The sequence below is a fragment of the Idiotropiscis lumnitzeri genome, chromosome 13, assembly GCF_059441095.1.
Source record: "Idiotropiscis lumnitzeri isolate Australia: NSW breed Sydney's pygmy pipehorse chromosome 13, RoL_Ilum_1.0, whole genome shotgun sequence".
Classification (NCBI taxonomy): Eukaryota; Metazoa; Chordata; class Actinopteri; order Syngnathiformes; family Syngnathidae; genus Idiotropiscis; species Idiotropiscis lumnitzeri.
In genome coordinates, this window is record NC_142403.1 from 15,904,498 (window position 1) to 15,923,575 (window position 19,078).

Here is a 19,078-nt window from a genome sequence, read left to right on the forward strand (position 1 = left end):
AAACATCTCTCGTGTTCACTCATCGCATTGATGAAGTAATCACATCACTTAATTCTTGTTTTTCATTTCCCCATGACGGTAAAAGGGAGTCATGTATTTCTCGCGAGGCGAGTCATATTTAAATTGTAAAAGTGACAGACTGGGCGAACGTGGAATGGTGACGAGTTTATTTCTTGTCAGGGGTCGGTCGTCATTGTGCTGCGGCCCGCTTGAAGGAGGAGGAGCTTCATAATGGCGATCGGCTAATCACAAGCAGCCAAAACGTGCGTCGCAGCCGAGCGCAAGCGTACTAGACACGGCAAGCCACAAAGGACAATTTGTTTTTTTTTTTTTGTTCGCCTAATAAAGAAAAGATGCGGCTCGATACAAGAAAGTCTTTAAAGGGGAACATATGGAAGGCAAACTGGCACTCCAAACATGCTCAACAGAACCAAAACATGTTATCAATTCCTTTCTGAGTCATACGGCATTTTTTTAAGCGTGTACTCGTCCCTACAAAGAGAAAAATAGAATGAAGAGACGGACAAATGAGACACGACAAACGCAGCGTCAGGGTGCCCAAGTCAGCAGGTTGGGATGGGACCAAACACCAGAGCTTCCGTTTTCTTTTCATTGCAACTCAAGAGATTCTGGGACATCCAGGCATTGATTTCCTCCACACCGGATAAAAGTGTCCATCAGATCTGACTGTCATCGACATAGCAGTGACGAAAAAAAAAAAAAATGCTTCTTCTATGGAACCTCGAGGCAGTAAATACAATGAAAACAGCAAGACCCCTAAAACAGAACCCTGTGGAACACCAAATGAAAGTGCGGCAGAGCAGAACCAAGACGAATACAAAATTTAAACCACTCTGGAGAGCTACCGCTAATGTCCACTTGGTGATGCAAGCGAGCCAACAGAATACTGCGGACCACGTATCGGACGCTGCAGTCAGACCCAACAAAACGGGAGACACAGTCTTCAGGAGTGTTTTGGTAACCTCACCTCATCTGAGAAAAAAAAATACATTTAATTTGAAATGAAAATGAACAAAAGCATTACAACAAAATATCTATCTTTGACACACCACAGTATTTACAAAATGAAACATTATTAGGGTTTAGTCATGAAATTTTTTTTTTTAAATTTGGCGGGCCGGATTAAAACGTTTAACGGGCCGCATGTGGCCCCCGGGCCGTAGTTTGCCCACACCTGCGATAGTTGGATTGGATCGCAGGCAGACGTCGGATCTTCAGATATTTAATCGTAGGGCAGTGGACCGCCTCCAAAGGCGATCGCGAGGGGGACCTCAGGAGCAGACAAACACGCCAGTTCCCATCATCACCATCAACATCCCAAACGCATCACGCTACGTCAATGTGGAGGTCAGATGTGCGCTTTTGAAAAAAAAAAAAAAAGCGTCTGTGCAAACGCGGCGAGGACAAAAGAAGTCCTCGTCGCACGAAACGCAGCGACGAGGACGCGCCAAAGCATTTGGCGATAAAACCACAATGGAAAGTCTTCAAAGTGCGGACGGGTTTAATAAAAAAATCAATAAAAAATAAAAATGCATGAGAGTCAATATCGGGCTTGGAGAGAAACATCAAAAGTGGATCGCGCGGGATGATGACCGTCTTTACATTTGTCACCATCATTCGATCCCAAAATAGATCTCTTGATCGCCGTGTGGGGCAAACAACCCCCCCCCCCCTCCGTCTCGCGGCCCCCCGCTGTAATGAAAAGTGTTATGAATGTATGTGCGTCTTAATTCTCGGGCGGCCGACGTTTGTGGGTGGCGAAATTGGGGTGGGCCGACTTAAATGGAAAACCGTGTCCAGTTTAACCGGGCTTGCGCTAAGCCGATTCTTTAAGGTCACGTTGGCACCAATGGGGGATTAGCTCGGGTCGAATCAATGTCTGATTGGGAGCTTTCTCTTGCCCATTGCCTCCCTGTGTCCTGGCAGAATGCCGCCACAGTCTGTCGATTTGTACCGAGCCCACAAGAAAGCTCAACACTCCCACGGTGGACAAAGACGCACATTAGCTCACTTTTTTGACGTTTTTTTTTTTTGCTATGCGCCAGACCCCCAAAAGGATCAAACGGGCGAAGACGAGCAAGCAGGTGTCGGTTATTAGCTTTTAGCGACTGCGCTAGCAGTAAGCGGATCATTCGGGTTTATCGTGGACCTAAAAATGTCACAGAAACGCCAACCCAAGCTTAAAAGGAAACCTTACTTTGAAAACCCAACCCAGACTTCAAACACCAAGCTTAAAAAGTAAAACCTGATTGGAAGACTAACCCTGACTTGAAAACCAACCTTGAAACCTTAACCCTCAAAACCCTGCAGTACTTTGAAACACTAATCTTGTGACGAAAACCCTAACATGGCTAGAAACCCGAATCCGTTTGAAACCTTGAACCCAGACTAATATGAAACCAGGTTACTAGCTCAAAACCCAAATTTTTAACAATTCTAAAAATCAACACTAGCTCGATACCATATTTTGAAACATATTTAAAACCTTGACCCCCCGTTTGAAACCCTAACCAAGACTTAAAACCCTAAACCAAGACTTGAAAATATTATCTGAAAGCCTCAGGCTTGAAACTGTGCATGGATTGCCTTCGGTGGCTTGAAGTTGAAAATCTGCTTTGAAACATGAACCATGTCTCTAAACCAGGCGTGGGCAAACTACGGCCCGGGGGCCACATGTGGCCCGTTAAACGTTTTAATCCGGCCCGCCGAATTTGAAAAAAAAAATTAATTGAATAAACTTGTTAATGTTTGATTTTCTAATTACTGTTTTTTTTTTCCCAAATACATATATATTGTTGTAATGCTTTTTTTAACATTCATTTAAAATTAAATTAATTTTTTTTCTCCGGTGAGGTGAGGTTACCAAAACGCTCCATCCATCTGCTCCTGGTCCGGCCTCAAATTTTAGACCCCATTGTGACCCGCCAATCAAAAAGTTTGCCCACCCCTGCTCTAAACCCGACTTGGCGACAGTGACCCTGATTTAAAACCTTAATTACAAACCCTTGTTTGAAACTCTAACTCACAGACAGAGAAACACGTCTGGTCGGATTCACAAATGTTTGTTTTTCACCCGCAGCTGCATGTTGGCTGCTGCAAATTCAAACAATTTTTCAGGTCTTCAAACTGGCGAGACCGTCTGAATAAAAAGCATCGACGAGGACATGGTCGGCGAGGCCTTGAATGACACAACAAGTCTCAAGTGACCCGGCGCCGCCACAAGTGGATGACGAGGGCCCGCCGCCCGCCGCTTTCAGAATGAACACTCCGCCCCCTTCAGTCGACAGGCCTTTGAGAGGCGCAGCAGCTGGGAGTGTTTGTCTCCTTGTCGCAAACGGGGACGGGTCACAGGGCGGGGGCGGGGGTCAAGGCGCCCAATGGGTTGAATTGACACCGAGCCGGCCGTCACCTGTGACATCCCCGACATAAAGACAAGAAAGCTACTCTGGTCTTTTAATGAGCAAACACACGCACAATGGCGGCCTTGTGGGCGGAGAAACAGACGAAGGGGACAAAAGTATTGGGACGCCTGCCATTATGCTGACAGGAAGTGAATAACGGCCTCCATTCTCCTCAAGACTTTGGACAAGATGTCAGAGCGTGTCCGAAGGTGTTTTATGGGCTGCTTCCACACCAAACCAACCAAACTGATTTGAAAGGCTAATTTGAAACGTTTAACTGTGACGCAAATCCCGAATGTAAAACCCTACTTTGAAACTCTGATTGATCGGCCACTGATTGTGATCGGCCGATTTCCGTGGAAAAGTACGCAATCCGCAATTGACGATCAATAATCAATCGGATCGTTTGCGGCCTGCAGCGTCTCCGGTAGCGTTCCTAAAAACTGTAAGTTCCATAACGAACCGGTAACATATCATGTTCATTTTCGACACTGCCAATTTGAAATAACATATGCTTTTTTTTTTATGCGTTTGTTTTTTTTTTGGATAATAAAAGGATGCAAATTAAAGTTTTGTATAAATCGGATTAATCAATTTATGGGAAAAAAAAAATTGACAGACTAATTGATTATCAACGATTCAGTAGTGAGAAGATCTAAAATCGAAAAACATGCATCTAATCCATGTGATCGGTATCGGCCGATCCGCCTCTTTGATGATCGGTATCGGAATCTGCAGCATCAAACTCTGATCGGAACAGCCTACAGTTGAAACCCTACTGCTTGCATTGGAACTCCAAATAAAATTCAAATAGCAACTTTAAAAGCCTAACTGTGCTTCAAATGCCAATTTTGAAACCCCAACACTTGTTTGCAACCCTAAACACGGCTTTTCATTTTGAACCATAACTCTTGTGTGAAATCCTAACCCTGACCTGAAACCCCAATTTAAAATTTCAGGGCTTTTACTTGAACAAACTGCTACAAGGAAAATTCAATTTAATCCAATCAGAAGCAGGAATGGGTTTTTTTCCCCCCAACAATCTGCCATAAAAGGGTTCTTCACTTATTGATTGTATTTCTTGTATTAGTTTGGTCCACTTTGACGAAACAGAAAGTTTCCGATATTTTTCGATCAATTCTCTGAGTTTCTCCGACACTTCCAATTGTTTTGCTGATTTACGCAGAGTGACGGCGCACCTGTGAAAAGAAGCTCCGCAAACCACTTCAGTTCTCACTTGAGTGCCTCTCTTTAGACCCCTCTAGCCCCGCCCTCTTCCCAAATCTAGCCACCGCTTCTGAAATTCCTCCACTGGCTTCGTACCGAGGCCCCCCCCCCAGGTCCCCCCCGGCATCGAGGGGCATTGAAAACGAATTAACACCCAATCAATGGAGGAACAGTGAAAAAAGGGCAAAAAAAGAGAAATGGGGAGAAAGGGAGAAATCTCCTTAGCAACATAATCTAGGCGGTCTGGTGAGAGAGGGGCGCTGAAAGGAGGAGAAAAGGAGTCCTGTCGGGTGTGCCGCTGTTTGGGGAGGCGCAAGGAATGGCACACAAAGGCGACGGGCACAAAATGGAAAATTAACACATAAGAAACTGTTCCCTTTTTAGCCTCTCAGAAAGGAGCACAATCGGGCACATTAAAGCCGAGCGAGCCCGGCCTCTCGCGCTCGTGGAGCCAACCATGAACTGTAAAAGGAAGTCACAATTACCGCGAGAAAATTATTATTAGAATAGAACCTTCAATGTCACCGTTAAATAAGTGCAACTTAATTTTTTTTTTTTTTTGGGGGGGGAGGGATTTGACATACGATATTTTTTTTTTTAACAAATGATGTTACACATTCTGAAGAAGAAAACAAATTAATTTTAAAAAAAATGAAAAAAAATTACAATAATAATAATAATAATAATAATAATAATAATAAAATATATAATAATGATACAATAAAATATATATTTAAAAAAAAAGTGCACCGAACAAAAGTTTGCCATGCACACTTAATAGAAAGTGAAGTTTAAAATGTTACAGTTGCACTTTCCTGAAAAGACAATCTGGACTTAACATCAACTTCGTACTTTCGTTCCTATATTTTGATTCTTACAAAGATGATGTGCAACAACGATTGATATTGAACTTTTTTTTCCCAAAATAAACAATTTAAACGGTTCTAGAACATGAAATTATTTTTATTTCATCCCATCCATTTTTTTAGTTTGCTTATTTGACAAGGTTTCATTTATTGGAGAACATCTGGAAAAGGAAATCGGAACTCAAATTTGTGTTTGCGCTCAGCGACGCCTGCTTGCAGACCTTATCTTCAAGTCACTTGTGGGAGGATTTACGGCGTCTCGTCTAGCCTTTCGACAAACACTCAACATCTGATTTCAACGACTCGGAGTCTGCCGAGGGGACAATGTCGACGCTCACATGCGGGGGCCTAAAAAGCCATTAAGTACATTTTCTTCAAGCGCTGTTATGATATTGTTTCCATATCGAAGAGCAATTAGCAAGAGGGGCAAGCCCCGTGGCCACCAGCCGCCCCGTAAGCGGCCTTTGACCTCACAGCCCATTGAGAGGAGGGTGGGCTTTAATTAGGAGGCCAATAACCCGCCTGTGACGTTCCATTCTCAGGAACAGCAATCATGCGACAGGGTCAATTTGACCCGGGGAACGTTTTGCTGGGGAAATGTGTCAGAAATTATCAGAGAAAATGTTGAATTTAAAGGTGGAAATATAAAATATGTATATATATATATATATATATTTATATATATATATATTTTTTTTTATTTTTTTTAAACGGAGCAATGAAAATAAACACCTCTTGTGCTCAGGGTCACACTGACCCATTGACTTTGAATGTCAAGGGTTTGTAGTGAAGCACTACTTTTGAACAAAAACGGAATTGCAAGCTCCCTATAAAAAATATTTTTTAATCAATAACCATAAACTTTTTTTAAATGAACTTTGAACACGGGTCAATCTGACCCGCCAGGTAACATGAGGGTTATGGCTGACCTCCCAAAAAAAAGGTTAACCGTTTGCAAAGTCGTAGTATTAATGCATTTTATTGGAGTAAAATGACAACTTTTATGATGAGAAAAAAATGAATGAAAAAATATATGACCTAAAAAAGATGGGTCAGTTTGACCCACCACATCAGTGTCATAAACAACCCCTCCACATCGGATAGCAGTTTGCTTTTCTAAACTATCTTGAATTAATGCTCTTCTAATGATCGAAATTGACGGTTTGTGTTCCACAAAGCGACTTTTGACCCCCAAAAAAACCCCAAAACTTTACTTTCTGGGTCAGTTTGACCCGCAAGATAACTGGAGTGTTAAAAATCAACCTCCGCACATTAGACAGAAATTTGCTTTGCTAAACAACGTTGAAAAGAAGAATCAAGTGACAGACCATGAGGGAAATCCACCTCCATGTTCTACATGTGTGATGTGAAGGTCACACGTTTGAGAAAAAAAAAAAAAAGAAAGGCGGGTCAGCACCAGAGCAGAGAAAAGCGTCTAAAGAGGTGAGACAAAGTCAAAAGGTGGAGAAAAAAAAAAAAAAACTAGATGACAAGAGCGATTCTCTGCATTCAAGCGGCTGATTTCACACTGGCACAAAGACGCTTTGGGGACGTTTCATCCTTTTCACATTTCCTGCGCGTTTATTTGCCGGGCGCGGCGTCCGCTGGAAGGAGTCAGCTCCATTCACAGCGCGCTCTTTTATAAATGGCCCCAGCATGCAGCAGCAGACCGCGGCCAATCGGCCAATTACGCCCCCCCTCGGCACACCGGGGCCGCAAAAGAAGGCGGCGCACAATGGGATCACAGGCCAGATAAACGACCCTTTAATGGAGTCGCCCCGCAAACAGGCCCAAACCGCGCGCCCCACTTACGTATTCCATCACGCCGCTGCCCCTCGCGTTTCCTCTTGCAACAGGCACAGCTGGGGAGAAGCTCGCACCAGGAAAAATGACTCTTTTCCCCAGCCCGCCTCACACGGCCGTCGCCCCTTTGAGACTTTTTTTTGGGGGTCGAACAAAAGCATCTGTTGCAATACTGTGCCGCTCGCCCCCACCCGCCATTTTAAATCTCTTGGGAAGGAAGTTAACGTGTTTGAGAATAAAATAAATATTCTGGAAAAAAATGTTTTAATTTTTAAAAAAAATAAATAGTAGGGGGGGGGGGGTAAAAACTTAATTCATTTATATATTTATTTTAATTATGTTTGTAAAACGAGAGAACCAGGCAGTCAGAAGGCCCATTTGAAATAATTATATTTATTCTTTGAAATTAATTGACTTTTTAGCCATGTCAGGCTGTGGACGACGAAACGGAATTGGGGGGGGGGTAAAGTCCCAGAAAAAAAAACAACTGGAAAAATCCCAAATCTAAGAAATACTGCGGGAAAAAAAAAAATCGGAATATGTGAATCTGCTGGTGCCGAACTGAAAATATGCAGGGGTCGAATGTAGTTTCACGTTGTAATACCACCAATCACTGGTAGATGGCAGACGTGTTTTAGTTGCACTTATACTGTTTTTTATCCTGCCCTTTATTATAACACAATTCGGCCTAATATTTTTTTGGGGCGAATTTGGAATAAAATGCAGGACAAAGACACTACCTCAATAATTATAATAATTAAATAAAATAAATAATAGAGCATGGCGTCAAAAAATGTCTTGAAAAGGAGACACAAATAAATAAATGACGTATTCAATGATGGTGAAACACGCAGCGAGCCACGATGACTCGCGCAATCAGCGATGGGGAAAGAGCCAGAGCAACGAATGCAGCTGAGGCTCGCTCACCTTGGGCCACTCGCTATTGTGCGTCATCGCGGGAGCTTCTCATCCATCTTTGTCTCACGTGCTCAAATAGATAGAAGTGAGAGAGAGAGGGATGGGTTGTGAAAAACGGCAGCGAGAGGGAGAAGTGCAGCTGCGGGATGAATAGGAGTGGGAACGAAGGGATGAGTTGGGTCGGGGCAGCTGCAGGGTGGTCCCCCCCCCCCCCCCGCCCCCCCATTTCTTGCCCCATGCCGGTCCGGCAACGCTACACTTTGTCTGAATTCACACGTCGGACTACATTATTTAGTCATCACGTTGCTAAATGGGACGGTTAAAATGCTCGAATGCACAAGCAAACAAGGATTTTCCGTAAGCTTTTTAGACAATCAGGTTACACAAAGTCGGTCGGATATTGCCCGCTTGAATCCATCTTCGCGTCGGATGAACTTGGAGCAAAAAAAAAAGGGGGAAGAGGTAGAAATATTTTGACGATATGAGCCGACACTGCTCATATCATGAATGAGGACGTCACGTCATTCCTGACGATCACCACAAATGTTCACTTTATGCTTCATGTTTCGAGTTTAATATCAAATAAAACCTCCACGCTTCATGCGGATTTGTCCCAATCGAACTCGGCTCCCTATTAGGAGCTTAAAAGAACAGACTCAAAGGCTTGCAACACTTTGACGGATGAATAACGCGACAAAAGCCGCAGGTGCAAATCAAAAGTGTCAGGAAGTTCAAATCCCTCCTCCTTCCCCGCCCTCTCTCGTGTCGGGCGGGTCACACTCATCAGCCGAACCTCCACCTGCCGGCGCCCCCAAACGCACTTCTCGTGTTCGATCGCGGCAAACATAAAGTCGAATTAAAAAGATCCTCTCGCCGGGGGAGGTCCGAGCCTCATTTGGAATGCGGGCCGCGTCCACACACGACAGTACGGGATATCTCCACGTCGCACTTAAAACAAATTTACTCGCGGGGCCATTGTGGAGCTACTTTTTAAAAGAGTGTGTTTAGCATTCAGCTCGGCTCACGAGGTCTTTGTCCGGCCCGCTTGCTCTTCAAATCTCCCGAGTGTCGGCAGTGGGCGGGGTGGCGCGTTGGGGAAAGTGGGAGGGTGGGGGGGGGGCTTGTGCATGGGGGGGATCGATTTGATTCTAATCGGAGCATGAAAAGAACATGATCTAACTGCTTTCACAGGCGAGTATATTTAGGCCCCCAGTCCTCGAGGCCGCCGCCCCTCCTAAGACTCGACGCGGGGGCACAATGAAGCTGGGCCAATTTAAAAAAGCTTTGAATGTCTCGTCAATGACTTTGTGAATGCAAAGGAGAGAGATTTGGGGAGAGTGAGAGCAGGAGAGGGAATGGGGGGGGGGGGGTCGAAGAAAGAAAAAAAAAAAAAAAAAAAGGCCAGAGAGCAGACATAAAAATTCCAAGAGTTGTTTAAGGCGTGGGTGGGTTCATTTGCATGACAGCGCCTGCTGAATGCGACTGACCCCTCTTGGACCGCCCCGGTGCTCGGCGCCGAGCCGCGGGCCCGACGGGCAACGCTTTGACCCGGCTCATTGACTCTGAATGGATACTCTGTCCGGACGAGAAGGGTGGGACCTGGGGGGGGGGGAAAAAGGTGAGGATCACTGATTATCTATAATAATCAAATAATAATATAGTAATATATGTATCATAATTTCCGGGCTATAAAACGCACCTGCGTATAAGCCACAACAGCTACCTAAAAAAAAAACTAAAAAAAACGGTTATACAAGCCACACCAGGCTAAAAGCCGTAGTTTTCTATGTTGAAAAAAATGAGTTGTTTACTGCATGTACAGAACATAAACTGATTCTTAAAACATTGCCTTTTAAAATGGCAACAGCTAATTAAAACAGAACAGATCCAAGAGAAAAAAATACAAATAAAAATCGAGCTTTATTTAGTGCATTTTCTTAACTAAAGAGCGCCCCTAGTGGTGAAAGAAATACCAACAGAAAAGCTGCACCGTTGTATCAGCCTCGTGGTTCAAAATCGAGGAAAAAAGTAGCAGCTTATAGTCCCGAAAATACGGTCATATTTTTCTATGAATTAAAAATGATGTGAAGCAACAGGTGGAATTTATTTATGAAAAATCATTGCGATAAATTACAAGGCATGGTGAAATCTGGATTGCGCAAGATTCCCGAGGTGAAAATCTGTCAAAAAATTGATGTGCTCGCCCAAAAAAAAAAAATAAAATAAAAAAAAGACTTCTGTGGTGACGTTCTGAGTTCTGATTAGGAAGATCTCCAAAGAGACTCTTATCACTGATCCGCAGGCTTGTTAACAAGTTATTGAAGCTCGCTAACATTAATCAAAGCCCCTAACACAACACACACGCACGCACGTGCACGCGCCCGACAGGTGCAGCCGAGCTCTGGCACGTGCATGATTTAATGCAAACAAGCAGGTGAGAGGGGGGGGGGCATAAAGTGGACCACCCCCCCCCGAGTGATGCGGCCCGCATACAAATCACCCCTGCGCTCACCCTGGCCCGCAACCTCGTCCCCTCGACCTCATGCAAAGTGGTGACAAAGCTCAGACGGGGGCGCAAACGCTCGCTCCATTCACGTGAAGCGCAACAGCGCAGACAGGAGCTCCTGACCTCGACCTCAGCTGTCTGCCCGACGCTAAATTCACGTCCTGTCATAATGCTAAGCAAAAAAAAAAAAAAAGGATGGCGCGACAACGATTATCCTGAGGTGTGCGGTGTGGTAAGTGTGATTCTCGGTTGAAAACGTTCACGGTACATAAATATCGATTATCAAGCCCAATTTGAGTTTTTTCGATTAAAGTCAGGAAAGGGATGATTATCCTGAGTGATTATCCTTGGGTATGCGGTGCGGGAAGAGTGAATTTTTCTCCGTGGTGTGCTCGGACGGTCGGGTCCGACAATCGTAACGCAGGGGACAAAGACATTTTGCACATTTAATAAACGCAACTACCGATAATCGGGCCTAATTTAAGCGATCTTCTCTTCTGATCGAAATCGGCGTAGGCCAGTTTATCAGATCTCGCTAAAGATTACGCTGAGCGATGATCGTGCGATTTGAGGTGTGCTCAACTTCAAGGGCCGTTTTTCGACCAGGATCGATTCAGGAAAAAAAGTTCATGAACCGAAGTACACACATGCTAATAAACGAACTGAATTTGTCTGGAGAGGCTCGATTATCCGACGTCTGCGAAACGTTATCAAGATTGATTTTATAATCATAACGATCATCAGGCCAAATTGATATTTGATTCGCTTCGGATCTGAGTTAGTCAAACATCAGATCGTCTCCAAATCGATTTATCCTCTGAAATCTGCGAATCTCAAAAACGGTTAGTCCGACAATCGTAAAGCAGGGTGCACACGTGGCAATTATCGGAAAAAAATTCCAACTTTCCATCAAAGTCAAACTAGTTTTCTTTCTTTTCGACGGAATTAACAACATATGACAATGATCCGTTTCTGGAAGGTTTGTGAGGACGGATAATCGTCAAAGAAGAAATGGAATGGCAAAAAGCAACAATAATGCAGAGTGAAAAACGCGAGATGAAAATCAAAGCGACGTGGCCTTCATTGTCCAAATGAGCCTCCACTCCCTTCTTTTCCTTCTTTTTGAGCTTCTCCATCCGAAGAGCGCAAGATGAGAGAAAGAGAGAGAAACGCGCCGTTTGTTTGACCTCAGACGCAGGATGAAGCGCTAACAAGCAGCCATGAAAATCGACATAATGACGCCGTCAATTTAACGGGACACTTTAGCACATTCGATTGCACTGTGGAGTGTCATTCGTTTAAAGTCACGGCGGGAAAAACAGCAATTGGCGCCCATTAAACTCTTGACTTGTGAGTTCAATTTTTGATGTGGCCAGGCTTGGAACTAAATTTACTTTGATTTTTTTTTTTTTTTAACTGTAGTGAAATCTACGGAGCCCATAAAGAGACATTTCTTTTTTTGTGGGGGGGGGGATTTAATCTTTCTCGTCCAAACGAGAAACTTTTTTGTACAAACAAGAAACATTCCCTGAATGTGCGATTAATCAGCAGATCCACACATTTATTTTTGACAAACGTCACGCTTCAACGTTTACATGTTTACATCCCTCCTCCATCCACAAGGAGGCGGTGTTGCTGTCTCCATTGAACGAGATGAACTATCTTCCATTTCCCCCCCCCAAAAGAATCGAAACTAAAAAAAAAAAAAATCTATTCTTTTATCATGTGTTTATTGAACAGAACACGAGACCGTAATTTGTTTCCGTCGAGCTTGTTTTGCCGTGACGCAAAGAGGAAGAAGAAAAGGTAGCAGCAGAAGAAGAACGTCGACAGAACCGTATTTTGGTTGCTGACTTGTGTGAATTAAAAACGTAACAAAAAAGATAAACATAAAGGCTCAATTTCCGTTTTTCTAAAAACGGGAGATAACTCGTTTCATTTGAATTGAGACAGCAACGCTGCCTCCTAGGGGACAGAGGAGGGATGGCCTTCAAATGAGAACATTTCTCGTTAGGACGAGAAAGTTTCTCTTCCTAATGAGAAATATATTTCATCCTGCCTTATGTCACTCGAAGAAATCCGTAGAAATATCATTAACCTACCACATTTTTTTTAATTTTCTTTTTTAAGGATGAAAATGTTGTAAAAACATAAGAAAATGTCCAGAAAAATACAAGCTATGCCGTGTGAATAAAGTCCTGTTTGGATGTTGCAAATGTGCCTTTAATGGGCGTGGCCTCAAGAGTGACACAACGAATGTTTGTTCACATTTTGTATTTGTCTATCCAGCCTATCGATATTTAAAGAGAAGAACGAACATCCACTGGTTGCAGGAATTGGGAAAAAAATAAAATATTGAAATTCCTCGTGTGGCACCGATTGGTTCGAGAAACGGACGCATCCTGGGACAGGTGCGTGTCATCGATAGTGCAACTGTTTGCGAGCCATTTGATCGACAGAGGGGCCGAGAGTCGTCTATTCACAACAAGAGACCCCCGACGCCAACATTCCAGGCTGCTTCCGCTCCGGCAAACACGTTCAATCGCAAGACCGCCCCCCCCCCACGCCACCCACCCCTTGCCTCCTCAACACACTCGCTTCCCGCCTCCTTTCTGAGGAACATCTCAGCTCCTTGCAACTGTCGAACAAACAGTCATGGTTCAAAATCAAAACCTTTTCAAATTTGACATTCGGCAGCAAAAAAAAAATTATATATTCTAACGGTCATTCATTTGTTCTGAAACGTGACAGCGTTTCCTAAAGTGTCCCAAAACACACAAAAATGAACAGCTGTTTGTTTTTATTTTTGTTCACGTGTTGCAGGTAGAAAAGGCCGTTTGCGCCGTTGTGGGAGTGAAATCAACAGACTTGCTTGCCGGAACAACAACACACACCTGTTTGGCAGAACTCTGAATCTGTCTGCACCTCAATTGAATCAACCGAAATCACGTGAAACCACCTGCGCCTCAACTTAGACCTGCTTTTTTTTTTTAAAAACGTCTGGGTTTTAAATGGAAAAAAAAATAAATAAACGCCAAGTAGCAGAAGGGCATCAGAGTTTGTGCAAACATGCAAAATTGAAGATTTAAGCAAAAAGGCCGCTCATTAACTCATTGACTGCCATTGACGGCTAAAGACGTCAAAAACATTTTTTTTTCAATTGGCTGGAAGTGAATGAGTTAACGAAGATGAGCCGGTATCTTGAACCAGCAATACCCAATAACGAGTCCGAGGAAGAGCTTCTCATGGCGACGAAGGCCAAAAATTGCGGAGCAATTGACAAGTGAAGCAAGAAAAGATTGAAATAAGGGCTGTTTTTCTTGCCGTAATTGCGTTTGCTTGGTCTGCCGGAAACAACAGTGGAGGCGGCGGGGAGGGGACAATAAGCTTTAATGGCGGCTCATTCTCGTGGGAACTTGACCGTGAGCCGCCGCCGTCGCCATCACTCGCCGTTTATCTATGTTTTGTTTTCGTCAGGGCCTCGTTTAATTGCTGGCGATATGAGGGAGACGTTGCAGACAGTGTTGCGGGGCAAAAGGGGGCACACTTCAGTCTGGAGCGTCGGGAGTGTCCGAGCGGCTCTGGGAGGCTGAGGAGAGCGGTCCTAATTAGCGGGGAGGCTGATGCGGGACGTCTGGATGTGCTGCCCTTTGTTCGCCAGCCTCTTCTTTCTCTGAGGCTGTCACTTTACTTTTTCTATGAGACCGAGAGTGACGGAGACGGGCCCTCGAACCCGTCCTCCGGTTTACAAACAGGACATTTGCGAGGCAGAGCGATCTTTCAGGACGGCACACTACCCAATCGGTTTTCATCTATGGAGGATTAACGATGAGCGACGATTTTCTGTCAATTTTTCTTTTTTTAATTTCTGTATTCCTTGTTAAATCTAATAAATTGTATTTATGCTTTTCTAGGTTCATATAAATGAATCAATTACGTTAATTTTAAAAACTCTTTGATTATTGATATTTCATCACAAAATCAGATAAACTCCACAAAAATAATTTTCTTCAAAAACTTTTAAACAACCGTACTGGGATTAGTCTCTTTGACCTTTAACCTCAATTTAAATGAACTCTTACTCCTAACCCTCGACGCAGCTTCCTCAAAGAATCTAAGGAGCTTTTCTGCTAATATCAATTTTATCAACAAAATTCATGACATCACCTCCTTAGGATTTTTCCACGCAATTCATCAGACGAAATACTATAGAAAGTGTTTCTGGTAATCTGTGAGCACACTCGGAGATTATTTTTATTATTTACTAGCGGCAAATTATCGAGATTATTTTTTTTTTTCGGGGGACGACAATTTTTTTAAATAAGGCCGGAGGGTCGAGGCCGAAACAGTTCTGAGATCGCGGCCAAAGGGCGAGGGACTGACCGGCAAAAAAAGGGTCAAGTGCCCAGCCCTGGTATTTAATCAACGATTAAAACTCAACGACTCCAAATTAGCATCGTCGCCTCATGCCCGTTCATCAGCACAAGTTGAACAGTTTGTTCTTGAGCAATGTATTCTTTTCGGGAAGCACAAAATGACCTTGTAACTATGTGGGGAAAACAAACCTCTTGCACCTTTTGTTGCCTTGCATGTTTAGATTTCATTTTTTTGGTCTATTTTTTTGTTTTCCGAAGTCTTGGGACGTCCTGGTCTAACCTTGGGACCTCTGGGATCGTATTTTGCGCCTTATTTATCACGTGGAATTATGTGTTGGACTCGTGTCAGGTATTCTCGCACAACTTTTGACTTCGGGGAACAAAATGTTTCCACAATTCTCCTGCCTGTGATGTTCAACTCCTGTTGACTTTCTCTTTTGTTTCATCCTCGGCATTTTTTTTTTTTTTTTTTGCAAAGGACAATTATTTCCGACTCATTTTTGCATAGAAATCCAATTATTCACTGCGACCTAAATGAGATTTTCGCTATTCACCGCCAATCACCGACACCCTCCCAGGCCTTCCATTTTTTTTTTTTGCCCCCTTTGGAAGCCATGAGATGGAGAGCGGCCACTGCAGCTGCTATTCACAACGACGAGATAATTGTTACTGAAAAGTCATCGTGCGGCATTATGTTGTTGGCGGGGTCATTGTTCATCTCATTGAAGTCTATATGGCCGAGCAGAGTGTTTTCCTTTGAGTCGGGGGCATTGAGGATCTGTTGCCCGGTAACTCATAAAGGGCCCAATCACCCACTGTATTGGCCAAGATGGGCCGCAGACTGGCCCCGCCTCGACAATGCCACGTTTGTAAAAAGGCGGTGATACAAGTTAATGATGCTTGTTCAACAAAACATTAATGGCCTTCTTCACGCTCTAATATGGCATGGGATGGGCCATGAATGAGGCGGGAGGTGGGGGCCGAATGGGGGGATTGGGGGAACGAGGTTTACGCGAACAACTTGGTGGTTTGACGACACAGAGGAGTGGGAAACAACGAAATATGGAAAAAGAGGAAATTGTGTTTGATTTTTGATTTATTTATTTTTTTAAAGTTGCTAACTTGTGCTGAATCATTTCTAGCTCAAAGCACCTCCTCCCCCTCGCACCCCCCCCCACCCCCGTTAAAATTTAATTTTCATTGGATTGAATGGGCCTGTGATTAATTGCCCATCAGGAAATGAAAGGGGCGGCTAACTGATGCACTCCAAAGTTTAAAAAAAAAAGAATGAAAAAAAGAGAGAGAAGGCGGTCAGCAGTGAAAGCAAAAAAAAAAAAAAAAAGGAAGCAAAAACAAGCGATGGCTGAATTTGCCCTGATGTGAAATAACGATGAGAATACAATCAAATGAAGTCGTCTCATCACGAGGAAAAAGTTGCATAAGGTTCCGTGGAAAATTTTTTAACAGAGTGACGTTGTCATGTTAAGTTTAAAAAGTCACGTCACGTTAGAAGAAGAGAAGTCGGAATGGAATGAGAATCAAGTCCGAATGACGGCTATTGGGTCATTTTTTTTAATCAATATTTATTTTCAATACATGACAATTTATGTCCAATTTAATCATTTTTTTAAAACATTTTTACGTTAATGGAATGTCGAACGCGGAAACCCCATCAACATCAAAATTTAAAAAAAAAAATTCAAATTTTTTTTTACAAGACAAAGAGGATATATTTTTCTTCACATATAGTATATATTAAAAATATTTATCATATTTTAATGACCAAAATCATCCTTATATCACCACGTTTTTTTAATCGTGTCATATCTTTTTTTTTTTTTTTGCCGGTAATTAATTCTCAAAATATTACAATTCATTTGCGATAATGCTACAATTTTTTTTTTTTTTTTACAATTTATCTTCCAAAAAAAAAAATGATGTAAATTCACGACTATATTCTGGTGACATAACTTTATTACACCTTAAAAAAAAAAAAAAAAAATTCCAATAGCAGCCACCTTTTTAATTGTCGAATGAATTTCTCACTGTCATATTTAGTGAAAAAGAATCCAACTATTCATTTACCACGACACGTTTCCTCTCAAAACAAATTTACCTAATCAAAGATGGACACCCGAGCACGAATGTCCTCCATTGTTGAAATAAAATGGAGAGGCCGGCCATATCCCCCCGAGCAGAATAAAAAGGAATCATACGGTATCCCTTTTTTTTTTTTTTGCCCTTAAATGGACTAATTTTCTCCTTGAATTATGAAAGTAATGGCGAGGTAACAGCCTGTGCTGCTCGGTACCCGGCGGCTTAATGCCTGCTAAACCCTTCCACGTGGCTCCACTAGCCTCGGCAATTAGGCCTCATTATAGCCTCATAAAGGGCCTCGTTTGGGGGATTACTTAATAGACAATGAAATTTTATCGTGCAGAATTATGGAAAAATAATATCGTGTGTGATGGAGGGGAGAGGTGGGGGGGGCGCACGCCACGCATCATTCCGCTTGGCTGGAGCGCTGCTCTTGCACTGAAACACAAACACTGTTTGCTTTGCTGTAATGGCTGTGTGTGTGTGGGGGGGTGTGCGCGTGTGTGTGTGTGTGTGTGTGTGTGCGCATACATGTCACACACCGGCCTTGCTTTATTATAGCAATTATGTTCTGTGTGTGATGTGACAGTAACGTTTGAAAGGATTTTAGGGAAAGTTAGAAGCAACATGAGATCTTTTAAAGAAATAGACAAAAAAAAAGGGGGTTCCAATTTTTTTTGGTATAACTAATCATCTTACAGAAGGGTTGAAATAATCTAACTTTGGTAGCGGGGTAGTTATTTTTTATTTGATCTTTTCAGGGGATGCTATTAACTCATTCAATCCATAAATGGTACTTATACGTTTTTAAAAATGTAGTCCCCGCCTCCCAAAGACGTATTTATACGTCTTAGCTTTTTCTTTTTTTGTGTGTCATAGCTCCGTTTTTCTCCTAGCATTAGAACACAATATTCTGTTGGCCTTGCAAAATCAGTCAAATTCCAGAAAAACGCTGGAATTGAGGAGTGTCCTCGGGTGAAAATTTCTGGGATTAAATGAGTAAGAGAGAAATGACTGACTCAAACAAAAATGGCTGACTTTAAGTTCCGGCATGAGTCCTTGAGACTTTTTTAATCTTTTTTGTAATGAAAAACACAATTTTTGCAATCAGTGGTGAAACTGGTGCCAGGGGCTATTTTTTTTTTCAAACTTTCCTGTGGGTGTTTACTGAGAAATGTCTGCTTCAAACCAAAATGGCTTCCTGCTCAATTCCGTGCATGGGACCTTGAGACTTTTTCATGCGTCCTATGAAAACGGAAATCGCCACCTAATTGTGTTAATCAGTGCCTCAGGTGTCGGGGGCTAATTTTGTTTTTCTCATTTTCGATGGGAGCTCAAGCAGGTGAAAAAAAAATATGATTCACACCAAAATGGCTGACTTCCTGTTCAATTTCATGCATGGGTCCTTGAGACTTTTTTATGCGTCCTGATCCAATTTGGGAATCAAGATTTCTAACTTTCCAGAGTGTGCAACCGAATGCATTCTGGGGTGTCCTGTTAGGCACCCCTAATATACGTACATACAAATTTCATCAAGATATACATCCGTGCAAGAAAAAAAAAATGATTCCTCGAGGTGCCAGTTAAAGTGTTTCTGGATCAGAACCACAAAGTCATTCCGAGGGTCCGAGAGGCTACATGGCAGATGAAAGCAGAAGCTAAAGCCAGTAGTGACCCACCCGACCGGCCGCCTGCTGCTGCGGGGGTGCGGGGGGTGGGATCAACCTCGCTAATTATCGTCACAAGATGAGGGATTAACGCATTTCTGGAATAACTGCCTGTTTACCCCCAATGCCGGCCCACCTTTATAAACACTTTCTAATTGAGTCCTAATCGCCATCCAATAGCCCCACGCAGACGCGC

At 43.0% G+C, this 19,078-nt stretch overlaps 1 long non-coding RNA gene across 1 annotated transcript in view; it reads right to left on the reverse strand.

The window, feature by feature from the left end:
* The window catches only part of LOC148324697 (uncharacterized), a 32,768-nt gene that overhangs the window by 12,816 nt on the left and 874 nt on the right, over positions 1 to 19,078 (reverse strand). The window lies entirely within an intron of this gene.